Below are 14,198 nucleotides of genomic sequence, written 5' to 3'. Positions count from 1 at the left end.
TTGTTCTTAAAAATGTCTGATACATATATGTAATTTCATGTAAAATGAATTTCATTATATTTTGTATATAATGTGTGCTTTTTTACTTTTCATTTTTAAAATTTTTAACTTTTTAAAGTTTATGTTGAGAGAGACGGAGACAGTGCAAGTAGAGGAGGGGCATAGAGAAAGGAAGGGAGAGAGAGAAAGAATCTACACTGCCAGCACAGAGCCCAACATAGAGCTCGAACTCATGAACCATGAGATCATGACCTGAGGCGAAACTAAGAGCAGGACAGTTAACTGACTGAGCCACCCAGGTGCCCCCTGTGTGCTTTTTAAAAATAAGGTAAAAAACCCCAGTCTTCTTCTACTTTGTTTCTTGCTTTCCCTTTTCTCTCTTTTCCTGCTCCTTCCATGTTAGCACCCACGAGAGAACCCATATCAACAGCCTAATGCGGATCATCCATGTTTCTCTCCTTTGCTCCTCTGATCACGCACACGTTTGCATGCACACACTTATTTGTTTTACATATATGGGATCATATGACATAATTCCCTGCCTTTGTTACTCTTACTCAACAGAATTGCATAGAAAGATTTCCAAGATAGCTAGCATAATTCCAAATCGTTCTTCTTGGTGGTGATGTGCAAGATTTAGCAGTGTTCTGGAAACAGCTCGTATTTAGTACTCACCTAAGAGCTAGTATTTCAATATTCAAAAATTTTGCAGGCTAGTTATAAGTGATAAGTAGCTTGAAATAGTCCATCGTGGGAGAATTTATACCACAGAAATTGGCAAACAGTATAAATCAGGGCCTTCTGGTGAAAGTTTACAATAGTCGATACAAGTAATTACCCGTTTGGCTGGCTGTTCATAATATTTCTCCCTTCCATTTGTTTTCTGTCCCCATCCCCCCACCCCCACTGCAAACAACACTATAATAAACTCCGAGGACTTGGGCGATGCTGAACAGGTTGGGGCAGCTCCCCACAGGTGTTGAGTCCCGGATGGGCAGGGTAGCAGGGGGATGCCGGGCATCACACCCCAACTGCAGCTGCCTCACTGTTCCCTGGCTGGCTTTTTTTTCAAGAACGCCCTGTGAGGACACTTCCTAGGAGACTCTCCTGTGGTGTTGACCTCTCATCCTGGCCTCCAGTGCATTGACTCCTCTACTTACACCCTCCCTGCCTGTTACCCTTAGCTGCTGCCCCCTCTAACCTTTACATTCTGGGGAGATCCACATAGACACAAAGGCACAGTCCCTTGGGTTTTGCTTTCTAGGGAACTTGTGGATTGTGGGTAGTGTAGAGACTGGGTAGAGACAAGAAGGAGCCAGTTTCAGTTGGGGTAAGCTCTTTCAGGAAGCACTGGTTGCTTCATGTTGCCGATCTCAGTAACTCTATCTCCGGCCCGTGTCTCTGGCCCAAGCTCCTGGATGTTCCCCAATCTGCTTAGTGTCTCCACCCATGGCTGCCACCACCTCACATCCAAAAAACATCTCCAGACTAGAGCCCCTTCTCTTCCTTCCCTGCCTTTTGCCCATATCACGACTTTGGACAACTGCCACTTCTTCATTTGTGTCTGCCCCAGAACTACTCCTCTCTGTGTCGTTTAAGCAAATGCATGTGGAGAGCCTGGGTATCGAACAGACTAGTTCCCTTTCCTTCCTTCCCTTTCACTCCTCTCCTTCCTTCTCTCTTTTCTGGAGGAAGAGCTGTCTCAATGAAAAAGGAATGTTGATAGAGTTACCAAAGGGAATGAGCTTGCGCTTAAAGGTAGAAATGTTCTTTAGGGGAGCCTGGGTGGCTCAGCTGGTTCAGTGTCTGACTTCAGCTCAGGTCACGATCACACAGTTCGTGAGTTCAAGCCCTGCTGTCAGCACAGAGCCTGCTTCAAATCCTCTGTCTCCTTCTCTCTCTCTCTCTCTCTCTCTCTCTCTCTCAAAATAAATAAACTTTAAAAAAGAAAAAAAAAGAAAATGTTCTTTAGACAGAGAAATCAAGCATGGGAGCCTCCAGAGGAAAGGGACACTCAGAGCTGATATATTTTACCACTTTTTATTGACCAAGATTTAATGAGAAATGAGATAAGGTGGGGGATGAGGTGGGCTCATTCTGACTTTCCTGTCACCAGCCACAAAGGGGGCTCTAGTCCAGAGCTCACCAGAACTGCTTAGTCACCTTAGGACCCTGGCCAGGCTGAGGCAGAGGACACAATTTAGCTGAGATCATCCAAGTCAGAGAAAAAAAATGTTTCTCTTGGGTTTCTTCTCTTCCACTTGAAAATTGCCTAAGCCAGGCCCATCCATCAGGCCTGGACGAACGCTGCTACATCCATCCTCCCGTTATCTCTTGAGCGGGGTCATTGGAAAAAGCTCATAAAACATGTGAAGACAGAACATAATTATTTAATAGGCTGCCAAAAGCCTGAGCACCGCGGTCCAGCAGCCTACCAGGAAAAATGAAAGATCGCTCATGTGGAAAAGTTTGTGGTTTTTGAAGCCAAAAAAGAAATTGGAAGAAGTAAAGCTAGAATGTGTTTTGCTTATAATAGTGAATCAATGCCTTTAGCAGGTGGGTCTACACATATGCTTAACACTGAGCACCTACTCTGTGCAAGGCACTGTTCTTTTTTATTTTTTTTAATTTTTTAATGTTTATTTATTTTTGAGAGAGAGAGAGAGAGAGAGAGAGAGAGAGAGAGAGAGAGAAACGGAGCACAAGCAGGGGAGGGGCAGAGAGTCCGAAGCAGGCTCCAGGTTCTGAGCTGTCAACACAGAGCCTGACACAGGCTCGAACCCATAAACCCTGGGATCATAACCTGAGTCAAAGGTGGACGCTTAACTGACTGAGCCACCCAGGGGCCCTGAAGCAAGATGCTGTTCTAAGTGTGGAGGTTCAAAGATGCTCAGGAAACAGTGCTGATCTTCTGACATAGGAGTCTACCAGTCTGGGGTCAGAAAGAGAGGGGTTCAAATCACAGCTCCACTACTTACTTGACTTGGCTTGAGTCCCTGCATCTCCCTGAGCCTCAGCTTGCCAATGTGCAAAATGAGGATAATGATCCCATTTTGTAACAAGACACAACATGTATAAAGCTCTTTGCATGATACCTGGTACATAGTAAATAATCAATAAACCTTACTTCTCACCTGCCGCCACCCCTGTTCTCCCACCTGTCATACCAACAAGCTGTCTCCTTCACTGTCGTGTTCCCAGTGCCCAGAGAGAATGCTCAGGGAGGGTGGGGATGGGGGAGGTCGTTAGGGTGTCAGAGTGCAAAGCTGTGCTTCAGGGGAAATAAATGCACATGTTCAGAACCGAACAAGGAAAAACAACGGTGAGTGGGAACTGTTGACAGAACCCCATACTTAGTCCAGATAAGAGAAGATTTGGTATTTGGAAAGGCAGGGTGGCAGGTCTGTCTTCATCTGTGTAGAAGGTTCTTGTGTGGATGGAGAATGAGCCTCGATGCATCCGGACCTAGACAGGCTCCAGCTGGCTAGGAGGAGGTGTCTTCCGCTGGCAGAGCTGTCAAGGGCAGCAGGGGGTTGGGGGAGGGGAGGTAGAGCCTGAGTTCCGGGAGGTGAGCTGATGCCACATGCTGGTGGCGAGGTGGGGAGAGACACCCTCTCCTGGCTTCCAGCCCTGAAGCCTCTGATGCTGAGAACTCTGCTCTATTAGAAACAGTCACCTGGGGTGTCTGGGTGGCTCAGTCGTTAAGCATCCTGATTTTGGCACAGGTCATGATCTTATGCTTCATGAGTTTGAGTCCTGCATCGGGCTCTGTGCTGACAGCAAGGAGCCTGCCTGGAATTCTTTCTTTCTCCTCTCTCTCTGCCCCTCCCCAACTCACGCACTCACACTTGCCTGAGCATGCACGCACTCTCTCTCTCTCTCTCTCGAAATATATAAATAAACATTAAAAAAAAAAAAGAAACAGTCACCTAAGGGGGTCAGTGGTTGCCACTTGAGGCCATTAAACCTCATTTGCAATTTCCCACTCCATGAGTCATGGTGCACACTTGGTTGTTCAAGATAACGATAAACACCACCAACCTTAGCCCCTACGCTGGTCTGCCTGTAGTTTCTCAAATGTTCCAGCACTCTCCCTGCTTCTTCTCCTCCCACACCACCCTTCCAGGTTCTGCTGGTCCCTCGTGGGCCAGCTTCTGTCTGCCAGGAGGCTTCCCGGATCCCCCCTCGTGCATTCGGCACTTCCTTCTAACTCTTTCCATAGTGTCTTCCTTCTAGGTGTACAAGACATCTCATGTCTCACGGGAATGACTCTTCCACAAGAGATAGGGGCTTCCGGCCTCTCCAGAAGTGTCATGCTATTTATCTCACTTCCTCCCATCTCTAGAAAAAATAATGGGTGCTTAATATCTGATTTTTAATTGTTTGAATAAGGCAAGTTACTACATGATATCCTCTCCCCTACAAAAACAAGCAAGAACAGAAGAAATCAAGTGAGCAAAACCAAATGCAACTTACAGCAGTTTCTGTCTCTACCACAGCCTCTCCACACTGTGGGTCCATGGGAAAAGAGCTTTGCAACTATGACTTACGTAATGACTGACTTTGCGCCAGCCCTTGATCATAGTCTGAGCTCCCCAAATCTCTCTCTTGCTCATTTGTGCACGATAACCCTAAAATATCTCCGGTAGTGAGGGGCACGATTTTGCATATTTGGGTTCAAGTGCTAGCCCCCCGCACATGCTAACAGGACGATCTTCAGCAAGAGAACAGGTCACGGGGACTGGGCTCCGTCTCTTCAGCTGTGACACGGGGTGTGTGACAGCTTCCTATCAGGACGGTATGTGAATCCAGTAAGATGCAAATGCTTCACAAGTGTCAGTGGCTGACGTAATTAGCATCCGGTGCCGTAATGTCTTCCTTATGAAGCACTTCCGGCCAAGCCTGCGCTCTGAGAAGGGCAGGTGTGGGCTTAGCCCGCTGCCCCTGGTAGCCTAAATGGGACTCAGAAAAGACACTGAGGTTGCTGACCCACCCCGCCCCACTTCTACAAAGCCTGTTTCCTCTCCTGAGGCTTCTGGCTCTGGAAAAGAAGGAAAAGCATGTGTCCTGCAAAGCCAGGCAATCATCTAAACTCCCTCTTTCATCTCTTTCAGTCTGTATTGAAAAGAAGGAGCTGTCGGTTTTCTGTTGCTAAAACATGAAAAGAGATTAATGACAGTAACAGTTCGTGTGGAGATAATGTTCCATGAAATATATCCTCCATTCGAATTCTCTCAGTTCAGAGAAGTGGGAGCCTCAAAGGCAAGTAGAATTCATATGATTATGAGTCAGACACTTCAGAGACACAGAAATAACTCTGTTGCCCCAGAGGCCATTGCTTTCCTTACCCAAGTTCTCTACTAGACTCAATATGCTTTTTTCAAGGTAAGCCAAATTTTTAGTGGAGACTTAAGCTAGTCTTGAAATGTGAGTGCAGCATAACCCAGAGTGGTCACTGCCTGAGATTATCATTCAGAGGAACGCAGTGGAAAGAACCCTGGCTAGATGTTGTCTCTGTTCTGTCATGTCTGGGTGACGGCTGGCCACCGTGACAGCAGAGGGGTTATCGTGAGACCAAGGTTGTGGGAGTCAGTGCCTGTGGGCAACAGGGGTGGTTAGAGTGTTCTGCCTTCCCTTTTTCTTTTTTTCACATCCCCCACCATCATAATTTAGTTCTAATTGGAGATTATCTCCCCTTGTTCCACTTGCAGCTCTTGTCCTAATTCAGCTTCTTAATTTTCAAAGGAGAAATTGAACCATGCCCTCTCTAGGTCCTCCCCCGGGGGTACAACCACACACTCTTGATTGCAGTCACAATAAGAGCCTGACATATGAGAACCGCATTAGGGATGGATGAGTGACATGGACGCATTACGAGTTTTATCATTGCATCAGCCAGATGGTGCAATAGCTGTGCTCTTGGACCAATGAGTCTGACCCCTGGAGACTGTCATCGAACAGCTGCTCCGAATGGGCCGGTCCCCAGGCAGAGCGCCATGGGGAGCAGCCCTAGGTACAACTGCAGCTTTTACAGGGAACTGTTTAGCATTGTCACTGGAACTCGTCACAGTGAGCCTTCCTGACAGGAGCCTCGGACACACTCCTCATGGCACAGGTCTTGGCAACTAGAAAAGCAGCGCATCTTCTGGAGGAAACAGGCTGGCTTCACCTCAGACCTGGTGAGTCCCGCGAAGACCAGGAGCTCCTGTGTGCTCAGTCCCCGGGGAGTTCTGAGGCAGATCTTTGCATGCGCCTTTTCTCTCCCCAACTCCACATTTCCTTTGCTAGTCACTCTCCAGACTGGTGTTCCCTTTTTTGGATCCCCTCCATCCTTTATTTTTTCCTTTTGGGTGACATGTATTTTTGTACGCACTATTTAACCTTTGTACAAAAAAGAGATTTATAAATACATTTCTGAATTTATAGGATGCCTTGAATGGTTTCTTAACCATTTCTTGTCTGTACATGTAATCCTTCTAAGTAGATTATAGTCAAAATAAGAGGAGGGTGATGTGGCTGGATGTTCATATGCTTCCCAAAGTCGTATGCTGATGCTCTAAGGCCCAGGGCGAGGGTATTGGAAAGTGGGGCCTTGGCGAGGTGATTCGATCACGTCAGTGGGACCCTCAAGAATGGGATAAATGCCTTTGTAAGAGACATGAGACGTGATCTCTAGGTCAAGGTAGCTGTTGCAAACCAGGAGCAGGGTTCCCCGAACACCAAATCTGCTGGCACCTTGCACTTGGTCTTCCCAGCTGCCGGAAGTGTGAGAAGCAAATATTTGTCGTGTAAGCCAGTCTATGACATTTTATTATAGCAGCCCAGGCAGACCAAGGGTAAGTTTCTTCTCACTTCTTTTATGTCTTTCAATGGGTCAATTTGGATTCTCCAGCAAGCAAATGTCAAGACAGTATTAGACATGCAAGAGATGTGCTGGGGGGAACACCTGTGAAGACTAAAGGGGCAAGGGAGCAGGAGCGCGTAGGGAGGGCTACACTTCGTGATGCAGGTCTGACACCTTGGAAGGAGAGCAGGAATTAAGGAGCACTGGGTAAGAGGAGCCTCTGACCTCAGTGAGCTCTGAGAAAGTCCCAGCCAGGCCAACGGGGAGCGCCAGGACAAATATTTCCCACCAGATGGGCCTGCGCTGGATAGGGATGGCCAGCCTCTTGTGCTTCTCTGCCTTAGTCACAGAATGGGCACAGCCTGGGGAGGGCACAGTCTCAGCATGAATGCATGGAGAGATCTAAATGTGTGGCAGCTAGGGGCGCAGGGGTGGCTCACTCAGTTAAGTGTCCAACTCTTGATTTCAGTTCTGGTGTTGATCTCAGAGTTGTGAGTTCAGGCCCCAAGCCTATTGAAAGGAAAGGAAAGAAAAAGAAAGAAAGAAAGAAAGAAAGAAAGAAAGAAAGAAAGAAAGAAAGAAAGAAAGCAAGCAAGCAAGCAAGGAAGGAAGGAAGGAAGGAAGGAAGGAAAAGAAAGGAAGGAAGGAAGGAAGAAGAAAGAGAGAAGGAGGGAGGGAGGAAGGAAGTGTTGGAAGCCATTTCTGAACTCACTAAGTTGAGAAAACTCTTTGCGAGATAAGGCAGGTTTGCAAGGCCTCTTGCGGTCAGATGGTGACCAATATCCATCCCCACTCAATTATTTTTGCTTGAGCACCAACACCCAAGGCACCTTGCCAATTGGTTTCAGAAGTTACTTGTCCCCTTATTAAAAACTATGCAGATTACACCTTGTGAAGGAACTTATTATAGGAATTTCTTCTTTTGTGATTATGGGAGCAGATATTACATTTCCTGAGAAACCTGTTTTACTTCCCTTCAAGAAAACAGGCTATTGATTCCTGCTCACAAAGAACTAACTTTTGCTTTTCTATGCTAAAAACATTGCCTTGTATTTGAATGCTAAAGATACCTTCCTTCCCCATATGATAAGCATCTAAGTCACCTACATCAATCACTATTGATAAAGATTATGCATGAGTCTTCTACCAATCTATGTTCTGGGATATTTTTACATATCAAAGAATTTGTCATCAGAAATCATTGTCTAAGGTAAATGCCACTTCTGTGCTGGCCCTATACATTTTTTTCTATAAATAAAGCTGACTTTCAGGTCAGTGCAGAGATGCCTGCCTGGTGATCAGAAAGAAACTCATGGCTGTCTCATTCTCTCCCCCTTTCACCAACACCGTTCATCCTTCAGGGATCCCTGGACCTGCTAGAACTGGACTCCCACAAGTGGTGCCCAAACAGGGACCTGAAGGTAAGCCCTTTCCCTTTCTCCTTCGATTTTCGGGATGGTTAGGACTCCACCATAGGGTGCTACAGACCCCCTGCAGAGATAGGCAAGGGTAGAGTGGTGGATAGGATCAGAACTTAAACTTGAGGCTCTCTCATTTCTATTGTACCGACACCACCCATCCTTCAGGGAGCCCTGGACCTGCTGGAACTGGACTCCAGCAAGGAAGGAAAGAAGGAAGGAAGGAAGGAAGGAAGGAAGGAAGAAAAATGTTAAATGCAAAGCACTTAGAACACAGCTTTGGAAATAAGTTCTTAGGCAATGTTAAATAGCAATTGCTTCTGTCTGAAAGGGTGTCCCCTCTGGAATTCATTTGTTGAACTCTAACCCTTGAGGTGATGGTAGTAGGAGTTAGGGCTTCAGGGAAGTGATTAGGTCATGAAGGTAGAGCCTCATGAAGATCATGAGAGACCTTATAAAAGAGACCCCAGGGAGCTCCCCTGCTCCCTTCTGCCATGTAAGGACACGAGAACTCTGCAGCCCTGAAAAGGGCCGCACCTGGCACCCTGATCTTGCACTTTCAGTCTGTGGAACTGCTGAGAAATAACTTCCACTGTTTATAAGAGACCCATCCTCTGGCATTTTGTTTTAGCAGCCCAAATGAACTAAGACAACAATTGATTAAAAATGGATTGATTGAAATAATTGATTAAAAATTAATAAGTTCTCAGTCAAAATTTACATATTAACATGATGTGTCTCCCATTACCACTTTTGTCTTCGAAATTTGCCTTTCAATTTATCCTATATGAAAACTGCTAGCAGACATTTCAAACAGACTGGCAGAAAGTTTCAAGGAATGTTTCATACCGTTTCCTATACTGTCTGGCTTTGGAATCAGACATGAAGGTGTGAGCTCAAAGCCTAACGCATCGCAATCATCCAAAACGGGAGCTATTTTTACCATGAGCACTGTGGAAGATAGTCTCTGCCTCAATTTTTTCCTTTGCTCAACATTCATGGAGCATCTGTGAATGTCACGGGCACTGTGGTGAATGCCAGAGAATCAAGGATGAATCAGCCACAGGTCTTGCCCTCCACAAGACCAGACTCTAAGAGGAGAAAAGGCACAGGCACATAAAGGACACATCATAAAGGATAGAAAATCATGAGAATTTTAATTTTTTTAACAAGTGTTTTTATTTTAGAGAGAGAGAGAGAGAGAGAGAGAGAGACAAAGCATGAGCAGGGTAGGAGTGAGAGAGAGAGGGGGACAGAATCTGTAGCAGGCTCCAGACTCTGAGCTGTCAGCAGAGCCCAAAATGGGGCTCGAACCCATGAACTGGGAGATCACGACCTGAGCCAAAGTCAGACGCTTAACCACCTGTGCCACCCAGGAGCCCCTTCATAAGAATTTTAGTAGAGGGTTGAATGAAGTGTGAAAAGAGTAGAGAAGGAGACCTTGCATCCAGCTTGGCGTGAGGGGATGTTCAGGAAAGATAGATTTTTACCTGGTTCTTAAAGGCTGAGCTCCAGGCCTGGAGATGTGTGGAAACAGGTCTCTGGAAAAGGAAGGATCCTGGGCCTCATGCTCATCATCTGCCACAGCGCGGCCTGGGGGGGCTACTCCGTGTGTCTTCGGGGACTGGCTGCTTTCAGGAACGAGCTACCTCTCTGACTGGATTATAAATATCCATGGCAGAACTACACAGCGAAGCAGAAACAATAATTGCTTCCAGCCTGTCATCTGGTCCTTGTAAGCATTTTATAAACAATGCTCATCTGTTTTGTTGGGACTCATGGAGAAGCACGTCAAGGCCTTTCTCTTTCTTTTGTTGCTGTCCCTTAACAGAATAATTGCAGGAGGTGCCAGTGCCCTGTTAAAGGCCTGACTCCATCCCTCAGGAGAATGACTTCCTGTCTCTTGTTCAGCCTGAATTTGCTTCAAATTGTGTTGCTCTCTTGATTTGTTCATATTCTACCTTCATGACCTTTACTTCATGCATGGCCGCCCACTAGGTTTCTCCTAAAAAAAAAAAAATGCAGTCTGAAGGCTCACATCCCTTGTGTTTCTATTCCTCAGAGCCTCCTCTGGGAGACTGCCATGATCCAGGTTTCCAGTAAGACGTGCTGGTCCTTGGCCACATTTCAGTTGGGTTTGGAACAGCGGGAAACTGAGGCTGGTGGGGGAGGGGTGTTCTGTCTACCTTTATTACCTGTGGGAGACACTGGACTAGCCAGGTGATCCCATTTAGGCTTCCTGGTTTGATCGTGGCTGTCCTGATTCCAAAGTAGGAAAGATTCAAGGAAGCTTTTGGGGCCACGTGAGGCAAGGAAGGGCTCTCCCCTTTCACTGAGATGGGGAAGCCTGAGGGAGGAATTTGTTGGAAGAGGGAGAGGTCAGGGGAAAGAAACAAGAGTTCAGTTTGGGAAAGTGGAAGACCCCTTTTAAATCATCTGAGTGGAGGGGCGCCTGGGTGGTTCAGTTGGTTGAGCGTCTGACTTTGGCTCAGGTCATGATCTCACGGTCTATGGGTTTGAGCCCTGCATTAGGCTCTGTGCTGACAGCTCAGAGCCTGGAGCCTGTTTCAAATTGTGGTCTCCCTCTCTCCCTGCCTCTCCCCTGCTCACACTCTGTCTCTCTCTCCAAAATAAATAAACATTAAAAAAATTTAAAAAAACTAAATCATCCAAGTGGAAACATAGAATAGGCAGTAAAATATCTAAGTATGGAGTTCTGAAAAAAAGTTAAGCTCAGAGATATTATAAAGAGAGATAAATTTGGAAACCTTTAGGATATAGATGTTATTTAAGTCCATGGGACTGGACAATATCACCCAGGAAGTAAGTGTTTATAGAGAAGAGGAATCCTAGGACCTTCCAAAGTTTAGAAGTCAGGGTAAAGATGAGGACCCAGCAAAGAAGATTAAGAAGGAGTAGCCAACAACGCAGAGAAAATCTAGGGAAAATAGGAGTTCTGGAGGCCAAAGGAAGGAAGAGAGGAATGTTCGGTTGGACCCAGTGGCTTACAGGCATGTGAGGTGGGGACCGAGAAGTCGGCCAAGTGATTCAGCAACACGGAAGCTATTGGTGATCTTGACAAGAGCAGCGTCAGGGAAGTTTGCTCTGGCTTCTGGGTCCACACTGACCCTGTGCCAGCCCCCTGCCAACTTTGGCCTCTGCTCTCTTCCTGGGCCCCACTCAGCTTTCCCAGGCAAAAACTGTCCTTGAAATCCTTTGTCACCACCCTGATCTTCTGTCTCTGAAAGTTTTGGAAGACCTTACAGAGATTCTTAACCTTTCAGAGTCAGGGACTCTTGGAGAAACCTGTATAAAAATATGCATGTTCTCCACATGCACAACACATACCTATACAGTTATGAGTTATAATTTCAGGGGTGCACAGGTCCCCTAAGCCTTGATCCCAGGTGAATAAAGCCTTACTCCAGACTCATCTAATGAGTTTCCTTCGCCTCTAGCTACACAGTGGTCTTAATACCCCTGTTATTTATCCCAGACCCAAAACTCTCCTTAGATCTTTGTTCAAACTGAAGATAATTTGAGCTAAGAGCAAATTAATGGTTTTATTACAAGCTCTCAGGGAGGCAAACTTAGGACAAACACAAGCAGACATGGTAACCAATTCAAATGTGTACTAAATGGAATGATTTCGCCTATGTTTATACCTTCTTAGATGTGATCTCTTCTGCTAGTCACCGGAAGATGGTTAGACAGGGGCAGCCAAATCCTCTCTGCCAAGGGTCAGAAACTCAGTATCTGTGGGGACCAGTTACATAATGAAATAGGCTGAAATGCTTGGAGAACACCTCAGTGATAGGGTCTATAGTGACCAGGCGAAGTCAAGAGCACATACTTTGTTTCAACAGAGCAGCTGATACTCTGCTCTGGTAAATGTTGACAGGCAGCAACATCAGCTAGTATTGTTAGAATTTCTGATTTTTAAGAATAACCTGCAATCTTGATTCTCATGCAGCTTAAACAAAACATGTAAGACGGAGCCAGAATATAAATATTGTCTATAGGATACCAGCTCATGACCCCACAGCTAGGCTGAGTCGGGGGAAGGACTCAAGTATGTGTATAGATTACTTCTGGAGTCTACTTTTTTTGTTCATTGTGAGAGACTGTATTCTCCAAAAGTCACCAAAGCAATATCTCCAGCATCACATATTTTCCAGAATCTTACTATTTGTACCAAGAAAACCTGGAACCTGGGCTGGCCTTTCTGCTTGACAAACAGACACGATGCCATGTGGTTGCCAAGACCAAATCAGACAAAGCAATATGGCTTCTACTTGGCGCTCTTTCTTAGAAGGCTCTCCCTTGGAGCCCAGCCCCTTGCTGCCAGGAAGCCCACACGAGTGCAGCAAGGGTTGTGTGGACATACTCGTGAGAAGAGGAACTGAGGGCCTCAGCCAGCATCCACCACCCGCCACGGACAAGAGAGAACCTTCAAATGCTTTTAAGCCCGAGCCTTTGAGTCATCCAGCTGAGGAGGCCCTCAGGAAACACAGACAAGCTGTCTCTGCCACGTCTTGTCCAAATTCCTGACCCACAGACTCTGCAGGCCGTAATAAATAGTGGTTTTATGTCACTAGGGTGGAGCGACTTCTTAGGTGGCCATAGTAACAGAATTTCCACTTGCAAATACGAAAGTGCTTCAGCAAATCCATCTGTGGAATCCACCTTTTAGAAACAGCCTTTCCATCTGGCGTCCTTTCAAATCATGATTTCCTTTGGCTGATGCCCCACGGACTCTTCCATGACTCTGAATTCCAGACTTTTCCAGGACTGCAGGATCTGTGTTGATTGATGGTCTAGTTGATTTTCATGTGAGCATACTTGGCCTTTGGCCAACTTCACGCTCCTCGCCACCTGTCCCTCCCCCTAGAACTCCCTGGTCATGCACAGAAAGAAGGCTGTGCTAAGGGGCCAAGCCACATCTGCATTCCTTAGCCTTTTCACTCTCTAAAAAGAGCACCTTTTATTATGTAGACCAAAGTCTCCTCCTCTAAATGATGCTTTTTTTTTTTTTTTTGAAGGCCCTTCCTTCACCTTGTCCATTGTGGTTGTTTGTCACGCAGGACTACATCCTCTGGGAGACCTGACCAACCATGAAGCTTCCCGGAGATAAAATCGGAGTCCTGTTCCCGTAGCAAACATCTGGCGGGCCCCGCGCAGGTGGGCGTGGCAGAGTCAAGACCTGAAGGGTTGGGAGTTTGCAGGCAGATGGACCCGGATGTGATTCTTGTTTTGCCACTTAATTTTCAGCTTATGACTGTGGACGAATTGGGTTCTCCATCTGTAAAATAGGGATAATAATACCTGTCTCCTAGTGTTGTTGGGGAGCAAATAGGACAAGTGCTTGCGCCTACATCTGTAACGGAGGTAGGGCCTGGCAGAGAGTTACCACTACTGCCGCCAACAATACAGCTTCTACCTCCGGCATCACCCCCACCACGGCTTCTGCTGTTCTGCCCAGGCTTCGTTCATTCATCTGGCTCCCCGACTACAGAAAGCAGAACTCAAAGGCTGGGAAGGTAAGTCCGTCTTTGCCTCCGCGGTGTCCCCATCAGGTGCTCCGAAAATATTGGACACAAACATTTTCTGAAACGAGTGAGTGAACATCCATGGTAATATTTTAACATCACCGTGAGTGCTAAATGGTTTTATGACAGGGATGTGAGACCTAACGCAACTCGAGTTCCTACAACGTGAAAGGCGCCCAGCAGGCGCTGTCTGTGTGATGTCACATGGAATCTTTACCCGCTTCCCACCCCGCTGGTCCTATCTTTACTCACCCCCCTCTCTGTGCTCACCCACTCACTTTTTCAGGCCCACCTCCAGCTGAGCAAAGTGACCATCCACCACTCACTGTCGCCCTTTCCTTGTGTTTTTAAATTCATCTGTGTTCTTGGCACCTCAGGAACCACCTG

At 46.5% G+C, this 14,198-nt stretch overlaps 1 long non-coding RNA gene across 1 annotated transcript; it reads left to right on the top strand.

Annotated features, from left to right (window-relative positions):
• The first annotated feature begins 6,046 nt into the window (after positions 1-6,046).
• On the top strand, positions 6,047-13,542 carry LOC115272276. The gene is made up of 3 exons (XR_003900340.1): positions 6,047-6,179; positions 8,206-8,265; positions 13,347-13,542. It is a non-coding gene; the product is annotated as an uncharacterized LOC115272276 (long non-coding RNA).
• The last annotated feature ends 656 nt before the right edge of the window (positions 13,543-14,198 follow it).

Source organism: Suricata suricatta, chromosome 11, assembly GCF_006229205.1.
Source record: "Suricata suricatta isolate VVHF042 chromosome 11, meerkat_22Aug2017_6uvM2_HiC, whole genome shotgun sequence".
NCBI classification, from domain to species: domain Eukaryota; kingdom Metazoa; phylum Chordata; class Mammalia; order Carnivora; family Herpestidae; genus Suricata; species Suricata suricatta.
Note: the sequence above shows the minus strand (reverse complement) of the source record. Positions and strands in the feature narration are given on the sequence as shown.